Source organism: Rattus norvegicus, chromosome 2, assembly GCF_036323735.1.
Source record: "Rattus norvegicus strain BN/NHsdMcwi chromosome 2, GRCr8, whole genome shotgun sequence".
Lineage (NCBI taxonomy): Eukaryota > Metazoa > Chordata > Mammalia > Rodentia > Muridae > Rattus > Rattus norvegicus.
Genome location: NC_086020.1, coordinates 146,324,702 through 146,337,791, shown reverse-complemented (window position 1 = coordinate 146,337,791; position 13,090 = coordinate 146,324,702). Strand labels below are relative to the sequence as shown.

Genomic DNA, 13,090 nt, shown 5'->3' with positions numbered 1-13,090 from the left:
CTGGAAAATATTTCCTGAACAAAACACCAATGGCTTATGCTCTAAGATCAAGAATCGACAAATGGGATCTCATAAAACTGCAAAGCTTCTGTAAGGCAAAGGACACTGTGGTTAGGACAAAACGGCAACCAACAGATAGGGAAAAGATTTTACCAATCCTACAACAGATAGAGGCCTTATATCCAAAATATACAAAAAACTCAAGAAGTTAGACCGCAGGGAGACAAATAACCCTATTAAAAAATGGGGTTCAGAGCTAAACAAAGAATTCACAGCTGAGGAATGCCGAATGGCTGAGAAACACCTAAAGAAATGTTCAACATCGTCATAAGGGAAATGCAAATCAAAACAACCCTGAGATTTCACCTCACACCAGTGAGAATGGCTAAGTTTAAAAAACTCAGGTGACAGCAGATGCTGGCGAGGATGTGGAGAAAGAGGAACACTCCTTCATTGTTGGTGGGATTGCAGACTGGTACAACCATTCTGGAAATCAGTCTGGAGGTTCCTCAGAAAATTGGACATTGAACTGCCTGAGGATCCAGCTATACCTCTCTTGGTCATATACCCAAAAGATGCCCCAACATATAAAAAAGACACGTGCTCCCCTATGTTCATCGCAGCCTTATTTATAATACCCAGAAGCTGGAAAGAACCCAGATGCCCTTCAACAGAGGAATGGATACAGAAAATATGGTACATCTACACAATGGAATATTACTCAGCTATCAAAAACAACGAGTTTATGAAATTCGTAGGCAAATGGTTGGAACTGGAAAATATCATCCCGAGGGAGCTAACCCAATCACAGAAAGACATACATGGTATGCACTCACTGATAAGTGGCTATTAGCCCAAATTCTTAAATTACCCTAGATTGCCTAGAACAAATGAAACTCAAGACGGATGATCAACCCATTCAGAGCCTGCCCCACATGTGCCCCATCATATCCAGCCACCTAATTAGACAAGATGGATGAAGCAAAGAAGTGCAGACTGACAGGAGCCGGATGTAGATTGCTCCTGAGAGACACAGCCAGAATACAGCAAATACAGAGGCGAATGCCAGCAGCAAACCACTGAACTGAGAATAGGACCCCCGTTGAAGGAATCAGAGAAAGAACTGGAAGAGCTTGAAGGGGCTCGAGACCCCATATGAACAACAATGCCAAGCAACCAGAGCTTCCAGGGACTAAGCCACTACCTAAAGAATATACATGGACTGACCCTGGACTCTGACCTCATAGGTAGCAGTGACTGTCCTAGTAAGAGCACCAGTGGAAGGGGAAGCCCTGGGTCCTGCTAAGACTGAACCCCCAGTGAACTAGACTGTTGGGGGGAGGGCGGCAATGGGGGGAGGGTTGGGTGGGGAATACCCATAAGGAAGGGGAGGGGGGAGGGGGATGTTTGCCCGGAAACCGGGAAAGGGAATAACACTCGAAATGTATATAAGAAATACTCAAGTTAATAAAAAAACAAAAAGAATAGAGAAAGTTGCTTTGGATTTTAAAAAAGATTCAGACACCACTGGCTTCTTAAAATGTAAGAAGTATATAAATCTTCATTCAGAAATTTTTGTTGATATTTATAATTTGAAATCATTTCTCTACTAAGGAAGTATATATATTTTCTTTAAAGTCATATTGAAATATACAAACATGAAATTATTGGGTATGTATTCTAAGACTCTTACCTTCATTTCAGTGTATGCTGGGCAATAGCCTTTTACAACCACAAGGGGGCAAAAGAGATGAACTAATTCCTTAACATGATGTCTCAATTCCTTAAATAGCACCATGTCTCATAATGCTTTTATAATTTTATTTACTTTCTAAAAATACTAAACTTGTTCAAGGCCCTGGTAAAAGTTTTGATTATAATTACATAACAGTATAAATGTAAAAGGCCATATCTTCTGGTTTCTAAGACAGCAGAGTAAATGGTTATATACAGTATATTCCACTGAAAGAAAACAGAAAACTGAATTGATGTCTAGTGAAAAATAAACAAGTGAATAAATAGGAGTAAGATAAATATATTATGCTACCAATACCACAGTCAAAATTAAAAAAATAAAATAAATCCTCTGTTAACGTAATTAAGGCTAGATTCTGCACTGTCTTAAGGGATGTGGGAAAATGAAAACTCACTGGGTTTCTGTGCTTATAGGGGCTTGGACTAGGTAAGTTTTCATTTTCTTTTTCCTTTGACTTGTTTTTGAATCTCCTCCCCATAAGGAAGAAATGACCATTAGAGGCTAAGAACTATGAGAAGAGGATGCGTTCAAAAAGTGGCTCCTCACCCATTCTTCAGTCTGCCATCTCTGGAAGGAGCTCTGCATCTGCTTTGTAAGATTTCCATAATGTCTTTTATTAGGTACTACCTCAGAGGGAGGGGAACAGGTTGCAATGTGTGTAGGCAAGCTACTTGCGTGTTTATTACAAGCTGCTTGCAGAAAGCTCAGTCCTCCCTAGGACAGGGGTGCATCATTATGGGCTTGGCAAAGCTCAGCCTCTCAAAACCATCAGCTCCTCCCAGCAACAGGTCATGTTCTGAATTAATCCGAGGGAAAAGAAGTGAAGCCAATCGACCAGTGACTCTTCAAATAAAAGGACAAACTTTTTTGTCATATTCCGTCTATGTCTCCTAAAATTACACCAATTTTCATCACCAGGAGTCATTCTTCTTTTTCTTTATGTGAACTTTATGCCAGCCTTGAGCTCTCCTATGAAATGTCTTAAGTCTTAAATAGTATGTGCACTTCTAAAACCTTCAGAGTTCCAGAGATCTGAAAGTAAAGTAAAACGTTAAAGACCATGCTAGAAAATCTATTGCAGAGAATGACTTTTGGCAGAGTAGCAGGTACGTAAGTTAAAAATAGATGGGTCACCTTGTTGTTTCATGATCTTTTTTTTTAAAATTTTAACTATATAGAAATTCATTGAGATATAGAATTTAGGTCTGGTTTCTGTTGCTGTAGCTTTTTCTTGATTTTTAATTTGCAAGTTCTTTGCAAAGATCTTGTAAATAAATAATGACATTAAAATTAACCAGACCCGGTGTCTATAATAAAGCTTTAATACATCGTTAAAACATAAAAAATAATAATTGCTTTTCAGATTTTTGTAGATGAACCTCTGTTATGTTCCTGAACAGTGGCAGACAGAGGTACAAGTCCCTAATAATCAGGTTTGTTGACTGCTAATTTCTAAGTGATGCAGCAAGACTTAAAGAGTTGTATGCCTATGAGAATCTCCCTCCTCCTCCTCCTCCTCCAAGTACACTTATAATGTATTACTGACTTTTCTAGGATGTAAGATCTAAAATTGAAAATAACAGCAGTAAAATCTCTGTGAGCTCTAAAAGGTACCTCTGTATAGTCTGATTACTATAACACAGAGGCAAGGCCAGAAAGACAACTGAGGGCCCCACACAAATGTGCATTTCAGGTTATGCTAGGTGGTTGGCTATGGTTCAGGTGAGCTAGACTTAGGGAAATTCATCAGACTGAACAAGCACACCGGATGTGCAATTCGGCTAATTCTGGAATTTAGATAGGTCATGATTGAGCTAGATACCAGCAGTCTCAGTAGGGTGAGTTGGTACATAGGATAGGTGACTAGGGCCAAGCAAAGTTTGTATTTCAGATATAAAAGATGTACAATCAGGGCCAGTACCTGTAGAGTGGGAATAGTGTTTAGAGGGCTTAATCTAGGCTGATGTATTGGATGTTCAGTCTTGGCTGGCCCTGAATGATGAGTATGGCACATATAGCATAGGCTCAGGCAGACTTCTATTTTTATTTCTTTACATTTCACTTGGGATTTAATTCCCATTCTCTTTACTTGCTGAAATTTTTGTTCATGCTCTTTTTAAATCATCAATTATGTTTATGATTTCTCTTTTAAACTCATATCCTGAGGTTCATGTGGGTAGTTATTCCTGGAGAACTTGGCTATAGGACTCAATTGGGGCATCATTGTTTTAGCCTTTCATGCTGCTTTTGGTTTTGTTGGAGGGTCTGGACTTGTAGACTTTCTCATTGTGTGCCTGATATGAGTTAATATACTGCCTTTGTTGAGTGAAAGTTTGGCTCTGGCTTTGCTGTTGTTCAAGCTTGGCTGATTTCAAATAAAGTATGAAGAGCTTGTATGTCAGTCTCCCAAAGGTTCCACATTGATTGTTTTGATTAGAGTGCTGGGTGGGATTCTAGTTCAGTGGTAACCAAGAAAGGGCGTGAATGTGAGACTCTTCCCTGGGTCTGCTTGGGCAAGTGCAGAAGATAAGCTACCTGGGTATTGTGTCACAGTTTCTTTAATGAAAACCTTTTATCTAGGAGGGAAGCTCATAAAACATAAGACGTTAAAGAGGAGGTCAACATTGTACTGTAAGACAGACTGTTATCAGGGAGGTGAAACAACACAATGTCCTAAGGGTAAAAAATCCTATCTTGAAGAGAAACTCTCTAAGCTCAGGAATTCAGTGGCTTCAGTAAGTCTCAGAAACTACCCAGTTCACTAGGACTCTTCCTCCTACACATGAGTAAGCAATAAGGAATCACAGTGACACAAGTTGAGTTGACGGAGAGCAGTTGAGACGAATAGATCAGGCTGGAAGAGGCAGAGATTAGCTGAGCTTTCTGGAACCTCAGGCCAACTGAGTGACATGGAAAGAATATTAGGCATAAGGTTTCCAGCCTTAATCCACTATCACTTACACTGGGATAGGCTTCAGTGATGTAACTGCCTTTGAGGCATTTCTACTTTTGTAAGGAATCTCTTACCTATGTTCCTGTAAGCAGCTCTAAAACACCTCCTTGGTCCACAAAGTAGAATTTTAGCATGTGTGTACACTGTTCTGTCTTTGTTTCCCTATCTGAAGGGAGAAGACATTTGTTTATGTCTCCCAAGGAATATTATCACACCTGGGTAGAACTGGAAGCATAAGTTCCAGATTCATGAGGGATCATGGGCAGTCACTTCTCTAGACCACAATCTGCATGGCCAAAGTTAGATTTTCTGGTAATAAAAGGACATTAAGAATAGATGGGTATCTGGGTCATCACCAGGGTGCAATAGTTAGCATATCCTGAGCTAAGTCTGGAACTATGTGTATATTCAAGAAATGAAGTAATTTTTTTTACTAGAAAAGAACCACAAGTAGATAGCTAGAGTAATGGGTAGGTAGCTAGAACAGGCCAAAGCTCACCTGTATAACCATATTTGTCTAGGGCCTGTGGTATTTTTACAAATTAACTGTGATACCAAATATTTCAATTACTGCATTTTTACAGTTTATTACAACAAAGTCTTTTCAGAAAAAACATAGTGTGTCTTAGCTCTACCTATCTTGAAATTTATTTTTCAGGATTTTCTTCTAGTATTTATTTTGTATGGAACACAATATAAGGCATTTTGTTGTTGTTTGTTTATTTTAGCTAATACATTTGTTACTAATATAAATTAAGAATTTATTTGACTAGAATTTTTCCATATCCTTCCTCTTAAATGTCTGCATTAAGAATAGTTAAAATTGAGTGGAATATTGTTCAATGTAGACCACTTGCTTAATATGTGCAAGTCCTTGAGTTTAATTTCTAGTGCAAACATACACACACACACACACACACACACACACACACACACACAGAGAGAGAGAGAGAGAGAGAGAGAGAGAGAGAGAGAGTCAGCAAACAACCTTCAACCTAAAACTTCCAAGACAATTTTGCAGGCAAATGTATGGAATTAGAAAATATCATGCTGAGTGAGGTAACTCAGACCCAAAAGAACATGTGTGGTATATACTCAGTAATGAAAGGATATTAGCCAAAAATGTGTGGAGTACATAGGGTACAGTCCATAGAACTCAAGAAGATTAACAAGCAGAAGGGCCCAAGTGAAGATTCTTCTATACGTCTTGGGAGGGAGAAAAAAAGCATCATGGGAGATAAAGGGATGAAGGGACCTGGGTGGAAGAGGGGAGAGGAAGAGGAAAAGGGGAAGAAGATCAGGTATATGGGGAGTGAGGAAAGAAGCCCTGAAGGCTAGCAGAATGAATGGAAATATGCAACCTTGGGGGAGGTGGGAAGTAGGGAGATCCTTCAGAATGTACCAGAGACCTGGGAGGTAAGAGATGCTCAGAACTCAAAGAAAGGGACCTTAGATGGAATTTCTAAGAGTGGGGACAGGGAGCTTGTAGTCCACCTCCAGTAGAAAGACAGGGCATCAAGTGGAAGGATGGGGTTGCCATCCCATAGTCAAAAACTCTGACACAGAACTGTTCCTGTCTAAAAGAACTGCAGAGAAAAAAATGGAGAAGAGACCAAGAGAAAGGTGATCCAGTGACCAGTCTCACTTGGGATCCATCTCAAGAGAAGGATCTAAGGTCTGACACTGTTATGAAGGTATGGTGTGCTTACAGGCAGGAGCCTAGAATGGCTTTCCTCCAAGAGGCCCAATAAGCAGCTGACTGATACAAACTCAGATATTACATCCAACCACTGAGCTGAAGTCAGGGACCCCTGTGGTTGAATGAGAGAAAATCTAGAAGAAGCTGAGGAGGGACAACCCCATAGGAAGACAAAGAGTCTCAACTAACCTAGACACCTGAGATCTCTCAAACACTTAGCCACCAACCAGGAAGCATTCAGTACTGATAGGAGTCCCAGACACATATATAGCAGTGGACTGCCTGGTCTGTCTTCAGTGAGAGAAGATGCACCTAACCCTTGAGACCCCAGGGAGTTGGGAGACCTGGTGGAGTGGGAGGGTGAGAAGGAAGATATCCTCTTGGAGACAAGGAGGAGGAGGAATGGAATGAGGAACTATGGAATTGCAGACAGGGAGGGGGGCACCAATTTATAAAAATAATAACAAAAAGAATGTAAACTTTAAGGCAAATAAAATAATTATTAGAAAAAAGAACATTTCAAATTAAGTTATTAAGTACTCAGAGTTGACGAATTTGTAAACTTACAAAATGTTTTGCTGCTTTTGTTGCTGTGTTGATCCACAGGAAGTTCCAAGGTTCCCCAGCATTGTCAGAGAGGTACGTACAAAAGCTTCCAATGAGAGCCAAATACTCCTTCTGTCTCAAATGTTTCCTCTGATCTTTGCATGTTGGGAATACAGTAAATGTACTTTAAAACATCAGTGTCCAGTTTTCAGTTCATTTAGCCTCTATTAAAAACCATTGCACAATTTCCTCAGTACACGTTTTTCTGCTCACTTTGAGTTTCCTTAGGGAAAAACAGGAAAATTATACATTGTAGATATACAAGGAAGAACTTTGCAAAGGAAATTGAGCCTATCTGTAAGCTCTAAAATATCCAACAGCCATATTATGTTGCTAGGCAATTAGTAAACAGATTACAATATTTGGGGAGTGTGTGTGTGTGTGTGTGTGTGTGTGTGTGTGTGTGTGTGTCTATCAGTGAAAAGTCAGGAAGACCAGTATTTGCATCTAATATCAACTAGAAAAAAAGATAATTTATATTTGCATATAGAGTTGGCAGAGCTCTATCCACTCTTTGTATTGCTTGAAGATTTTTTGAACAAATAATCATATTCTATAGGGAAGAGTTAAACTTTCCCTGTTTTATTTCAGACTTTTGCACTTTTGTCAACATGCATATGAAGTACAATCCTTAGTACAATATTGAATGGGAATACTAACATACATTTTATTCACTCTTAAAATGAAGCATTCAAATTTTTACTACTTTCTATAATTTCATTTGATTTTTCTCCATAGATATTCTTTATCAAGTCTGGAAAATCAAGGAACTATTTATAATTTTGTTTTTAATTTGATCACTTTTTATGGTAAAGGAGAAAAATAGCATTGAATTTTAGAATTTTTATATAATTTTAGATTTCATTTATTTTGTATGCAAATGCAATTTGAATTTCTAACATGTCTGAGTCGCTCAATATATATTTCCAAGTTTTTTTATTATTATTTGGCCAACTCATTTCATTATATATTTTTGATACTTATACTTTCATTATTAATTTCTAGGTTTTTTTCATTTGATGTCTTTGATTTGGCCATACTGGTGTGATATATTAAATTACAATGATATGCGCTCCTAGTTGCTGAACCATCTCACAGAAACACTTTAAACACAAAAGAAATGGGACAATGATATAAAAATAAATATAGACAAACAAGTCAAACACTAAATGAAAATTAGATCACTTACAGCAATATCATACAATGTAGATTCATGTATTTAAAAAGCATCACAACTGTAAACATAAAACCAAAACAAACTCTAAATCACACATATCATTGTGGGGATTTGAGTTCAGTTCCCAATAACCATGTTGGATCATCCAGAGCCTCCTGTAGTTCTCGATCCAGAGAACTGGATGCACTTCATGGCCTAAGTAGGTACCTACCCATCTGCATATGCCCACACAGAAATACCACATGCATACAATTTAAAATAAACTCTTTTAAAATTTAAAGATAAAATCTTTCCCTTATTTGCAACATATAAAAGAATAAAAACAAAAGAATAAGGAAGAGGAGGAAGAGGTGGAGGGAGGAAGAAAGGAATGGAGTGATGAAGGGAGAAAGAAAGGCCAAAATGAAGGATGGATGAGAGAAAGGACAGAAGGGAGGAACAGAAGAAACAAAGAAAGCAGGCAGGCCAAGAGGCCTCAGTTGAATGAATGTCCAGGATCATGCTCAATCTCCATGCATTTTTCAACTTCCATACTTTTTATTGTTGCAAAATTTTAATTTCATGGCAATATAAGCAGAAAAAAATGTTCCTGCCTGTTTTTCAAAACCAATTAACATTGAGTATTGTTTTGTGGCCTGTGAGACACAGCAGCTCCTTGTGCTGATGAGAGTGGATCTTCAGCAACTAAAGAACACAATGGCCTGAATTTACTTTTAGCTTGCATTTCTGTTTAAATCTGAATACCATTTAATAGGTTTCATCTCAGTATTTAAAAAATACTTTGATACTTTGCTTAGTTGATCTGTTGATCCTCCTCCTGGGTTCCTATTCCCATTCTCACTCTCTCTGCTGAGGCCCTTTCCCACACCCAGTACTTTTCTTCCTTTAGGTTCAAGTGTCCTATTACTCTGCCCACTCCTACTGAAAATCTCTTTACCCTTCTCATGATGTCTTTCGATTTTCATATCTTATATACACATTCTCTCTCTCCCGCTCTCTCTCCCTTTCTCCCCCTCTCTTCCTCCTTCTCCCTCCCCCTCTCACACACACACTTACATACATGTGCATTCACATCCTTATAACTATTTATATGAATTTAAATCTAGACTAATTTATTTACCCATAACTAAGACTTTTCTATTTTGCGAAAACATAGATGAAGCTGAGAAATTGTTCAGTGAAGCACACTAAGACAGACACAAAAAGGTAACTATTGAGTGTTGTCTCTCATATGCTTGTTTTGTTTCAAACCCTGGTCACATTCATACATGTCTCTGATAATCCAGTGTAGGGAAGTGATCTGGGTACCTACACTGATATATATCCAGCAATGACAAATAGGTTTTACTCCTGGGCTGCTTCTGTGTATGCTCAGTAGATATGATTGATTGACTCATACATTAGTGTAATGTATGTAGAAGTCTGGACTAAGATATTTTAAAATATTATTAATTATTTTATTTCTAATATTTTTGATAGTTTGAATTCCCATCCTAAGCTAATCATTTAAGTCAATATAGTCTTTGGCTTTCTGCTCAGAGGGTAATTATCCTAGTATTGCTAACATGAGACAGCACCCTTCTGGAGCCTAGAGAGCTTGTATGTGGCCGGAGTTTGGTTTCCCACACTTACGTTAACAACCTTCAACAGCCCATAACTCCAGCTTGAGAGTAACCGATACATCTGGACCCTGTAAGTGCTGGCACATACATGCATACATCTTTATTCAGATACAGATAAACATAATTAAAATTAAAATAAGTCTTTTAAAGGAACCATTATGCTTTTTATGTTCCAAGTCAAAGCTACCCTTACACAACGGTAACAATGTGCCAACTGCCTCTTCTGTCCCTTAGGTCTCTTCCGATAGCATAGGTTTTAGCAGCTTTATTGTGTTCTTATACCTGTACCTCCATTCTAACGTTTATCCTACCCCAACTCCTTTCAACCCCCAACACTAGATAGGAGAGGAAGCAGGTTAGACGGGAAAGGGACATAAACCTCCTTAGACTACTTCCTGCTGATAAGTGTTAGGGTTCTCAGGTTTCTCGAGGTGAGTCCAGTGTTCAGGATGAGGACTTCTACTTCTTCCTCTTATTCTTTGTTTACAACTACTTGACAAACCACAGTATTAGTGGGAGCAACAGCCTTCTCAGAGTGCCCCTTCTCATTTGGATCTACTCTCCAGTCCCTCCTTTGAAGTAATTACTTAACCCATACCTGGGATTAAAACTAAAACATATTCACATAACATAACTAGGTTTTTTTTTTTTTGGTTCTTTTTTTCGGAGCTGGGGACCGAACCCAGGGCCTTGCGCTTCCTAGGTAAGCGCTCTACCACTGAGCTAAATCCCCAGCCCACATAACTAGGTTTTAAAAACAATCAAAATTCTTACTACTGCCCTTTAATCAGACAGTTGGCATTAGAATGGAAACTGTTTTAAGATATGGAATAGAAAATATGGTTCCCAACAAAAGTTATAAAGATTAGATCTGACCATGGAAAAACTTATCATCTGAGACATGAATGTCTTCAAAAGAAAATAGCCAAAGTGATTCGCTATCACAGACTACCTGTTACTAATCTCTCCAAAATAGGGATGCAAATCAATTTCAAAAGGGCTAACCCAAAGGATCAATCACACAGAGACTGGACAACACAGAAACTGGACTGGAAAAGATACAGCTAACTTTCTTGGGATTTGGCCAATATCCCAAATTTCATAGGATACCCAAAAGATATCCTTGCCTCTAGACAAGTAGAACATGATTCCCATACTTCCAAAAGGTGGGATGGATGTTTTTGTCTGTTTGATGTGTTAAGGTTGTTATCAAATAGAGTGGGTGGTTGTTATGGTTGTGGTCATAGAGGAAACAAAATAAAATCAGGGCTCTTTCTCCTCTATGTAATAATGGAGAAAAGAGGAAATCGGAATAAAAACAATATAGATAGATAGATAGATAGATAGATAGATAGATAGATAGATAGATAGATAGATAGATAAAGATAGATAGATAGATAGAAATTTAAGGTTATTTTGCTTGACTATTGTTTAGTGATAGAAATTTAAGTTTGCTTTATTTGATTATTATTTGATATGTTGTACATAATCATCCTATTTAAGATATGATGTTAAATTCTAGTTTTCTGTTCCTCATAATTATTTTATTGAGTGTAGATTGTTAATGTTAGAGAAAAAGACATTTAAAAAGAAAAAACAGAAAGGAGAATATGAAGTGAAATTTTCTTGCTTTTTTACTAACTCAGTTATGTCATGTGATGTTTTTCTGGAAGTTGTCTTGTGAGAGGGCATGTGATATCTTGCTGAAAACAGAATTTTCAGAGGGCACGTGGTGCTCAGAAAGAATATAAATAGAAGCCCAGAAACAGTGAAAGGAGACTTCTGCATTGCTCTGCCATGTAATACTTCACTGGTCTTCACTTCATAGAGAAGAACTTATCAAAAGACTTCTGGTGTTATTATGGCTAGCTCTGCCTGCTTCTGCTGACTCATGCTGATTTGGTGAAATCTTGCTTTTTCTACTGGACCATACCACTGATGAATAGTACTTGGTGTTAGTTATGGAACTGGCATGCTGGTATCCTGAAAACCAGGGGTGGAATAGCCCCCAAGGAACTTACTTCTAAACAGCTCTATAACACTCCTTTCCTATTACTCTTCTTTTCCCCGGGTCATGTGGTCTAGAAGGGAGGTTGAAGTGTTGAAGAACCTTAAGCAAAGTACATTTTGAAATACTTTGTACTACAGGCATATTCAAATCTCACTTGAGCTGTTTGAACATAGTTACAATTATTCTTTTCAGTTATTTGTCTGATTATTTTTCCAGGTCACACTCATCAGGTTCCTTATTTAGGATTAGTAATTTTTTGGAAGAGATGTGGTACACTGATTTTCTTGTGCTTTTCATGCTGAAATTGGACATCTGAAGTGGTCTGGTTAAGTAAGAGTGTGGAGTAGGAGTTAGAGGTCTCTGGACTTGAGGCCTGTCATCCTCAGACTTAAGGGAACTGAGAAATATAGATGGGGGGTTGCAAGGTCCCAGGACCTCCTTACCTGAAATACACTTGTATAGTTCTTAATATGTTAAGCAATCATTTCTTATGTAAAACTTTACTTAACTTTTTTTGCTACTTGAGTATTACTGAGGCATCATTGCATCCATTATACCAGTGTGAGAAGCAGAAGTATAAACAAGCTCGCACAACTAATATAGAAGAAAGTCAAGAGTATAAGAGATTAATACAATGTCTTGAATTTTAGTCACATATCCAGAACATTTTTACTGAGTCAGTGGTAATAGAAACTAGATAATTCAGAAAGTAACAACCTTCTGCATCTATGTCCAAGGTTCTGGAAAAAGAATGTTGTATGCAAAACCTTATTCTTTAGGAAGTTTGAAAGTAGAACAGAATGAATGCATTTGCTTTGAGCACATGGACTTTGAACTAATAAGATGATATTCTCTTCATTGTTGGTGAATTGATAAAAATGTTATCTAAATTAAAATAACTTAATGTAAGCATCATACTCTAAAAACTATGTAAATTATGCTATACTAGTGTTTTCTTTTGAAATACAGTTTAAAATCAATAAAACACAGGGAAAATAAAACCAAAGTTAATTTTAACAATGAAGTATAAAATGGAGATTAGTTTCTCAAATAAAAAGCCATCGATGTTGATAGGCCATTTACCTGAGTATCATTCTTACAGTTGATATTTTGTTGAAGGTTGGTTTGTTGCTATGTATTTTAATGCTAAATTCTGTATCCCAATGTCTAGTTGCTACAGACAAGTGAATTCTCACATATGCCAGCTTTTGTTTTACAAACCTTGTTCCTTGATTTAAAACTATTTGTTGAATAAAGATGGCTAGT

At 37.7% G+C, this 13,090-nt stretch overlaps 1 protein-coding gene across 2 annotated transcripts in view; it reads right to left on the bottom strand.

The window, feature by feature from the left end:
* Aadac (arylacetamide deacetylase) overlaps nt 1–13,090 on the bottom strand; it is a 57,613-nt gene that overhangs the window by 13,270 nt on the left and 31,253 nt on the right. The window contains exons 6-7 of one of the 2 annotated variants that reach the window (XR_005500357.2): nt 6,976–7,237; nt 2,346–2,788 (exon numbers count right to left, since the gene is read on the bottom strand). The gene's annotated coding sequence lies outside the window, so the exon portion shown is untranslated. Of the gene's footprint in view, nt 1–2,345; nt 2,789–6,975; nt 7,238–13,090 lie in introns of those variants that run through there. The other variant, XR_010063658.1, reaches the window with a different exon arrangement.